The sequence below is a fragment of the Condylura cristata genome, unplaced genomic scaffold (assembly GCF_000260355.1).
Source record: "Condylura cristata isolate star-nosed mole 26May11 unplaced genomic scaffold, ConCri1.0 scaffold00001, whole genome shotgun sequence".
Classification (NCBI taxonomy): domain Eukaryota; kingdom Metazoa; phylum Chordata; class Mammalia; order Eulipotyphla; family Talpidae; genus Condylura; species Condylura cristata.
In genome coordinates this window covers 48,835,741-48,843,878 of record NW_004567102.1, presented here as the reverse complement: position 1 = coordinate 48,843,878, position 8,138 = coordinate 48,835,741, and positions in this window count along the sequence as shown.

Here is an 8,138-nt window from a genome sequence, read left to right as displayed (position 1 = left end):
ATGTTTTCTAGAAATAATACCACTATAACTTTAAAGAAATCTTAACTCTGTTACTGCAAATGCTTTCACTTGTTTCTCTGAGTTTATGTTCTACAGGTTTTTGTCTAACCATAGCAGTGGGGTTGTCCATTTGCTAGTTTTAACAAACAATGTACATTGAAAATTGGTTGTGGTTGGGTAGAATTAAAAAGTAGAGAGTCTCAGGTTTTGTTCAATTGATTTTTTCAGATGGAGAATTTTAAAGAAAGATGTGGTTTGCTTGGTTTTGATTCCCACCCCCTCCTCCAGACAAACTGCTCCTCTAGATCATCTTACTCATTTGGACATGCTGTAGAAAGCCTGCTAAAAACATAGCTCATCAGACGTTTCTCGTATTTCCTATGTGATGCTATTTATAAACTGATCTGAAACCTAAAGTCAGAGAGTTAAGTCTCATGCATGGTGTCAGACTTACTCAACTCACCTGTGATTTGGAGCCATCTTGTCCTACACGCTCCTGGTGAGGGAACCACGTTACTTGGGGAAAGGAGGAGAGGAGAGTCCAGTGACTGAAATAGCAACTTCATTGGCAGGGGAAGTTGGGAAGAGGGATGTTTTGAGGTTTCAGATGTTCCTCCAGAACCACCCGATGTCCCTTTACTGCCTGTCCCAGAAGCTGGGTGCCATAGCTAGAAGGGCAAGCGTTCACCTTGCCCTATTGCTGTGGGAGCCTTGATTGCTAATTGTTCTTTTTTAACCAGAATCATGTTTTAGATAATGGTAATAATTTCTGGTGGAAAGTGAGAAGTTTGCATAAATCACTTTTCAGTCTGACCAGGGCGATCAACTGAGGCCCTTGACCAGGCCTCTCAATTGAAGCTATTTACTGCCTATGGTTGCCTAGTACGTTGGTGTTAATTGTTTCACCTACTAGAAGCAACTTTTTCCATTATGTTAAACTGTGACAATTTCCTACTGAATTTTTCTCAGGTGAATTGAATCAAAGCCCATAGGTGTTTTGTTAGAAATACGTAGAAATAAGCTACAAAACATTTCAAAGTCAATTTTTTCAAAAATTAATATTGGTTAAAAAAAAAAAGTCCCAACTTGTATTGAGTAAAAAAATCATTATTGAAGGACCTAACTTTGTTCTCTGTTGTTTGAGTTAAAAGTTGCAGTTTCAAAAACCCTGTTGACAACATTAGCTGAGGGCTGTTGTCCTCTAGAATCACCTCATGTTCCTAAATCCATTTTGGGGAACCAAATATTTTAGTCATTTTGCTTGAATTAAAGTTATTCATTGAGAAAATTTCCAGACTGAGAATCCGACTCCTCATGTCTTTCTCAAATGTCGCCTTGTTAATAACACAATAGAAAGGCTGGTTCACTTTACTACAATAGTGGTCTCTTCAGTTTGCTAAATTAGAAACTTATTTTGGAGCAATCACTTAACTTTGACTTCAAGACTGTAAAACTCCATTAGATGAAGGGTCTCTCTGTGCCTGAGATCACGTGTATGACTACAAAGTGAGGGCGTTAATACTGCTTTGCTTTACTATTGAAATAAGGGCACATAGACCATTTTAGTTTCTACATGCTGAGTCATTTACAAAATCACTCTAGAGAGTAACTAGATATTACATTCTTCCCTGAGTAGAAAGCAATTTGAGAGTCTGCTGACTTTTACTGTTCTGTGGGGTCCACAGAACCTCGGGGCTTTTTTGGTTTTGTTTTTTTTCACCCTGTCCCATTCTCAAGCATGTCTTTCTTAGTCAGCCTCCACCAGTGGAGAGGATAGATCAGCCTGGATGTGCTTGGAGGTGGTTTTTTTGAACAAACATTTTTAAAAGCACACTGTTAAAATTAGAAAACATAAAGCCATTTACAGCTTTTCATAAGTGTGTAAGTGTACATACACTAGTGTCATTGACAACAAATTTAACTCAAGTTTGGATGTCTTTTGAAGAACCACTTAGTCTGAACAGGAAATGGGAAACAAACTATTTTAAATACACAGTCTAAGGATGACAGTGAGAACAAGAGCAATAAGTCATTGAATAGTCCTTCCACACAGCCTTGAGCACCAAGAAGCAGTTAAGAAAACACAAGAATTGTAGTAGGTCGCCTGTGTATCACGTTAAACTCATGTATACAGATGAACGAGTAGATCTTTGTATCAGGCATAATAAATACATATATTAAAAATTCATTTGCTGCCAAAACCTCCAATAAGATGCTTCCTGTGTTTTTGGGCCCTTATCTCCCTGTGACCAAAGTTCAGAAAATAGTTGGCAAAAACTATATATAACCCAGGATCTACTATATTTAAATGTAACATCAAATCCAATGTAGAAACCTATAGTATGACATTTATATCAGAAGGTGCTGTTTGTAATATTTGGAAAGCCCTCCTAAATATAAAACAATGGCAAAGCTACTGTACAGATCCTCCATCATATTTCTCTCCAAATAGTAGTAATAGGTGCTAACCAGTTGTTTTTCAGTTACCATCCTTGGCTTTTCACAGTCGATGTCCCTGATATTTGTCATGTTGAGCCTCCAGAATTTGTTAATTGGTTAGCAATCTGATTGTCTCAATGCTGGTATCTGGTGGTGTCCATGTCAGGCCCTCAGTCATCATCAGAAACCAGATCATTAGTCATTTGCTAAGTACATACAGCATGTACCTATGAGTCTGCAGATTCCTGTGCTGGGTATGGTGCCCTTCCCTTCCTTCTTGACCCCTGTCAGGAGGATCAGTGGTGTGGGATTAGAAGAATGAGCAGGTGAAGTGGGCAGCATCAGTGGAAACTCAGACCAAAGCAAACACGAGTGCTCCCAGCTAGCATGCAATTCTGACATTCAGCTGCCTTAGTCATTGGTTGGCTTCCTGCTGCTTCCTAAGTAAGAATTAGAAAGAAGCTTACTGCCTGGTTACAGTGATTGGGAGAAGAGAATAATTGGAATTTGAATTCTGGGGTGTCTTCTAGTTCCAGGCCTGGTTATGTGACCTGAGACAAATTATTAACACCAGTATTCCTTCAGCATCACGAAGTCCACATGGACAACCTCTGTCTTTTACGTGAGAACCCATAAAGTCACGATGTATAATTACACATTCTTCAGGCAGAAATTGTCCTAAGGAAGTTTATCAACTATCCAAAATAGCCAGGAATGTAAAATTTCCAGAGTGAGTGAAGAGTGCCCTCTGCTGGTTCTGTGTTGTAACAGAAAAGCATCGTCAGACAATCTACAGTTCTTAATTTTCTTTAAATTTCTATTGAAGTAACATTATAACATTATAAGACACAGTTGTGCAGCACTATAAATCGCCATTTGTATGTGCTACATCAAGTTCACCACTAAAAGTTCCACTTTATTCTTCATGATACCACGATCCCCTTTACTCAACTTACTCCCCGCCCCCCTTCAAATTTGGTTTTATAGTCTAAATGCTTTTTATTTGTTCATCTCATTTTCTTGGTTTCTCTTTATACCACATATGAGTAAAGTCATATGAATTTTGTCTTTCTTTCTTTGACTTATTTCACTAAGCATAAAATTCAGACATTAATTTTGACCACAAGAAATTTTTACATATTATTCAAAGAACTGTTGTATAATGAACAACACTATAACATGTTATTTAGGTTGTATTCTGTTATTGAAGCTTTTACGTTAGTCCTGAGGGAAATTTTAGCTGGGACAGTCAGTATTCTATTAAATAATTTTTTAATTACAAGACAGCATTGTGGGTTGTCAATACAGTGTTTACAAAAGGAATCTGAGGCAAAGTTGGACTTAGGCCCACTACCTTTTATTGTTTATTTGTTTTGTGAAAAGATTAAGCATTGTTTTGAGGTTTAGACATTGTGGCAGGTTTCAGGAATAACTATCTAGGACAACCTGATAAGGTTCTAGACAAGATACAGCATTGAGCCAAATGTCATTCCAGAATTGCTCCCAATCATTTCTTGTTTTTAAGACTTATTTGTTTTTATGAGGAAGAACTGGGGTGCAGTCCAGAAGTATGGTTGGTGAGATGATTCACCTGAGACGGTGGGGAGCAGAACAGGCAGATTGACTGAAATCCACTGCTGAGGGGAGTAGGAGGTGAGACAGGAGAGGTCTGCTGCACCATGTGGTTTAGCTCCTGGCTGGGGACTGAACTCAGGCCATGGTGGTGGTAAAGCTGATACTTAACCACTAGGTCATCAGGGAGGCCCCCAACCATTTTTCTGTCAAGTTTTCCTTGACAATCTGAGACATACATCTTTCCATTATTGCTGTGCAGTGTTAACAAAAAAGAAAAAAAATAAAAGACACAACCCAAGGGATCAGAGCAAACACTAGCACACCACAGGCGCTGCACACATTTCACCCCACTTGAGTTATTTTATGAGAAAAATTACATCATGAGAACGTTCATTATGTTTGCAATTCGATTTTATCGTTGTCTTAAAAGAATTTGGGGGGTGCGTGGCAGAAGCAAATCTAGCAAAGGACTTGCTATATTAATCTGAACTAGCTAATGAAAATTATTTACAAAGGATTAATTTCATCAAGAAATGAGGGAATTTGATGGGTCGGATTGTGGAGATGACTCATGGCTTGATCTTGTGTCTGGAGGATCTTAATGAAAAGAAGTGGTAAATAAAACTTGAAATACATGACATGCCAGCAGCAAGGCCACACTTCTAGAGGATAGTGGGAAAGTGGTAAAAAAGGACCACATTTAACAATAAGTAGACTTGGGCCTGGTAGTGCAATCGGTTAAAGTTCAGAACTATGATACTTTCACTAGCCACTTCTGCGCGAGTTTGATCCCCAGCCAAGGAGCTGGCCCACATGACACAGCAGACCTCTCCTGCCTCACCTACCTCTCCCCTCAGCAGGGTACTTCATCAGTCTGCTTGTTCTATTCCCCACTCTGTCTCTGGTGAATCCTCTTACCACCCACACCTCTGGCCTGAATCCCCATTTTTATATGCATAAATATATAAATCTTTTTAAAAAGTGTATTTGGTGACATAAAATATATAAATAAATTATAAAAAATAAGTATATTTGAAATAAATCAAATATGATAGCATTTGATTTTATTTAATTTGAAATTTTCACTCTGACTTCCCATTGTTGCGCTATAACACTTAGGTGTGAGCCCAACTTTCTTGACAAAATAGCGGAACAAACCATGTCATTTGGATATAATAAAAAAACCCACTGTTGGAGCTGATATTTTGAAGAATTTTTACATACTGCAGCAGGCAGATAGCTACATATGCTCAGTAGCTCAAGAGTTAAATAGAAACTGAGGCTCTTGACCTTCAGAGAACAGCTGATATCTCCAAATTAGTTTAATTGATTTGAGAAATAAAGTACATACACATATATCCCAAAGACAGTAAACTTTGTAAATGAAAATAATTTTGTTAAGAAATAGTCTGAGAACCTTCCTGGTGGTGCAAGGGTTTGAAGCACAGCTGTAGCCACTGCAGCATGGGAAGTGACCCACAGGGCACAGCAGACATCACCTCCCCATCACCTGCCACCCACCCCACCCCACACTCTGGCCTGTACCCCAGTTCTTGTATGCAATAAATAAATTGTAAAGGGGTACAGGCTAGAGGTGCAGGGGTGGTGAGAGGATTCACCAGAGTAGGGAGCAGGACAGGTAGATTGATGAAGTACACTGCTGAAGGGACTGGGGGTGAGACAGGAGAGGTCTGCTGTGCCTTGTGGGTCAGCTCCATGGCCAGAGATAGAACTCATGTGGAAGCAGTTAAGGCTAGCTTCGTAGTGCTGTGCTTTAACCTGTTGTGCCACTAGGGAGGGCCCTAAATAAGTCTTTGAAAAAAAAAAAGTATGAGATGCTACATGTCACATCAATTTTCCTTTTTCTAGAGTAGTACCTCAGGTCTTGCAGAGAGGGTAGGAGAGAAAGGGAGCCAGGAAGGAGAGAGGGAGGGCAGAGGGTGGAAGTGGGAGAGACATCAGAAAGAGTAACATATGCTGCTTTACTGACTTCTAAATTGAGAATGACAGAAACTATTTGAATAACAGTAAAAGTTTTTTTTTTTAATTTAAACTGCTTCTAGAAAGCAAAGCAGATGAGAATCCATTGAAAGTCAGAGAGAAAAAGGTCAATTTCATGAAAATAAACAAGAGCAGTATGTCACAAAATGGCAGTGGATTGTCACTTACACCAGGGTTTTCCACCCCCTTGTAGCCCAGCAAGCAAACACTTCCTATGAGGCTTTTACAAAAAGCGTGTATATAGGAGGTGCTTGTATAAATGTGGGTGGTTAGCGCAAATGCAGTGCTCTGTGTAAGGAAACCTAGTATTCTAAGACTTCTGGTGATCAAATGGGCCTCACACGTGTTCTTAATTAGGAAAAAGAAAAGAAACATTACCACAGAGTGAACTGGACTACCTGGATTTTAGCTGTCATGTTTCCCACTTGTCGACTAAACTCTGTGGCGTTCTTCTTTTCCTGGCCTAAATACTGGAGAGGACAAAAATGAACCATGCTTCTCCAAATGAACATGTGGGTCCACCCGCATGGCATGTGTGTGTGTTTGTAGGAAAACCAGAGTGCGTACATCTTATTTCTTGCCATCTTCCGCCTATCACCAGTGACTGCCCCTCCTGAGAAGACAGCCAGCCATCCCTTGTTTCCTTCACATGAATTAACCTGTAACTGTGATTCATATGCTGCTCTATTGATCTTAGTACAACCAAGGCAAGTGTGACATGTCCCCCTGGAGGGCTTACTAGTCTTACACAAGAGTGGTTTATGTGCTAAGCAGGGTACAAGAAGACCTCAGCCGGGGCAGGTGACACAGCCCTGGGTGCCAGTGTCAGTGCTGAGAAGTGCCCTCTCCCGCCCTGTAAGCTGCCCGTAGAAACCTTATCTGCATCATCTGTGTTTTTATGTCTGTTTTCCTTTGGTTCCCAGATGGTCCTGTTTATAAGAAGCTTCATCCTTTCTGATCAGATGCTGAACACTGTAGATGGAAACTTGAGGAGGCTCTGGCCGGTGTCCTGTTCTCCCGCGGAGGCCTGTTTTCTCTTGGTGGGTAGGTGGCGTGCCCGCGGGCCTCCGTGGTCCCATCCAGTGTGTATTTTAGCCTCTGCGGAGCGGGTCTGTTTCAGCTCAGCCCCTTTCGTAGTAATGGCCTCCTCTCCGAAGCTATGGCCTATTCTTAGCTTTAGTTCTTCTGGGATCCAAACAAGAACTTTTGGTACTTAACCAAAACCCACATTATTCTCTCTTCTTCACTAGATGGCTCAGGAAATTTCTGTTCACCTCATTAGCCTCCCAGCCAAGAGCTAGTTTAGAATGAGTCCACGAAAGCACTTCAGGCTAGGCAGCCCCAGAAAGTGACACCTCTTCTGCCCCCTGCCTCCCCTTCCTCCTGGTTCTGGCTTCCATTGCAGTTTCCTGCAGGGTCTTAAGACTTAGTCAGCTAAGCGAGAGGAACCTATGTGAAAATTTGGAGAGTGGAGGACAGCCCGGTTTTCTGGCACTGTCCAACAATGTTCTGTTGTTCTGGTCACTCTGCATTTGTTTGCTCTGCCCGGTGAGTTTGCCCCTGCCTCTTTGGAGCCTATGGTCACACCTAGGGGAACTGGAAATGCCCTCAGGGAAAGAGTTGGAGTAACTGCCTTGTGCTTTTGACTTCTTTCAAGGCTGCTAGTCCCCCAAGTCTCTGAAGACATTTATAAAGTTCGTTTTTTCACCTTGTCCTGCCAGACTCTAGGCTCTTTGGAGTAAGCACAGCTTAGTCTCCATTCTGATCTTCTGTTCTTGCTCTTTCTTCCAGCTCTGGTTCTCTTTCTTCACTTTCCAATCAAGCTCATCCTTCTGCTCCAGTGAATCTCATTTCCTCAATCTACTCCCAAATGTATCAAAAACATTGTTTTAGAACAATTTTTGGCATGACAATAATATGACATGATGTTAAAGAAACTGTGGAAAGTTCCAAAGCCTGTATGACATAATCTAATTTTTAAAAAGAATTATTTATTTATGCATACAGGACTGGGGTACAGGCCAGAGGTGCAGGGGTGGCAAGAGGATTCACCAGAGACAGAGTGGGGAGCAGAACAGGCTGACTGACGAAGAACACTGATGAGGGGAGCAGCAGGTGGGTCA